Raw genomic sequence first — 605 nt, forward strand, 5'->3', positions numbered from 1 at the left:
GCTAACGTGAGCTAACGTGAGCTACCTAACTCTGCTGAGGTGCTGACGTTTGCTCGCTAGCTAAGTAACCCGTAGAGTTTTCATTTACCTGCACCAACTGGAAATGTTGTCATAACAAAGCTCTGAAACTCGCAGTTTGTGCTTTCTGTGTTTCCTGTTCTAGACCATAACAGCCTCCATCTTCGCAATGTCAGGGCTTGGATATTGCAGCTTGATGGGAGGATCCGGAGAATGACGCCCCCTACCGCGCTGCTGCAGCAACTGCGTCAGACCCGATGTTGCCTTCAGGGGCTCCTGGTGAACTCCCTTCCGCTCGTAATCCTTCTTGGCGTCCACTCAAGCACTCTCCGTCAGCTCTGAACCAAACAATGTTTGTCTTCGTGGTGGCTAATAGAAATGATAGGAATATTTTGTTTTCATCTCAGGGAGGTTTGCGTGTTGTTTAGGGGCTCTGATAAAGTTCACAGGATTTTAAAATGAAATAAAACAAAGGATCAAATTGAAGTTACATTATGTAGAATCATTTTGCAAAAGGTTTGACTCTAGGTTTTCTGAGTGACAAAATGTTTTGTTTGTAAAGAAAAAAAAACTAAAACAAGAAGACG

The 605-nt window shown here is 43.8% G+C and overlaps 1 protein-coding gene across 5 annotated transcripts in view; it reads right to left on the reverse strand.

Annotated features, from left to right (window-relative positions):
- ralgapb (Ral GTPase activating protein non-catalytic subunit beta) overlaps positions 1-241 on the reverse strand; it is a 21,811-nt gene extending 21,570 nt beyond the window's left edge. For all 5 annotated transcript variants that reach the window (XM_035656327.1, XM_035656324.1, XM_035656328.1 and 2 more), the window contains exon 1: positions 89-241. The gene's annotated coding sequence lies outside the window, so the exon portion shown is untranslated. The remainder of the gene's footprint in view (positions 1-88) is intronic.
- Positions 242-605: the final 364 nt, after the last annotated feature.

Source organism: Morone saxatilis, unplaced genomic scaffold, assembly GCF_004916995.1.
Source record: "Morone saxatilis isolate NCDOM2014 unplaced genomic scaffold, NCSU_SB_2.0 Contig15, whole genome shotgun sequence".
Lineage (NCBI taxonomy): Eukaryota > Metazoa > Chordata > Actinopteri > Moronidae > Morone > Morone saxatilis.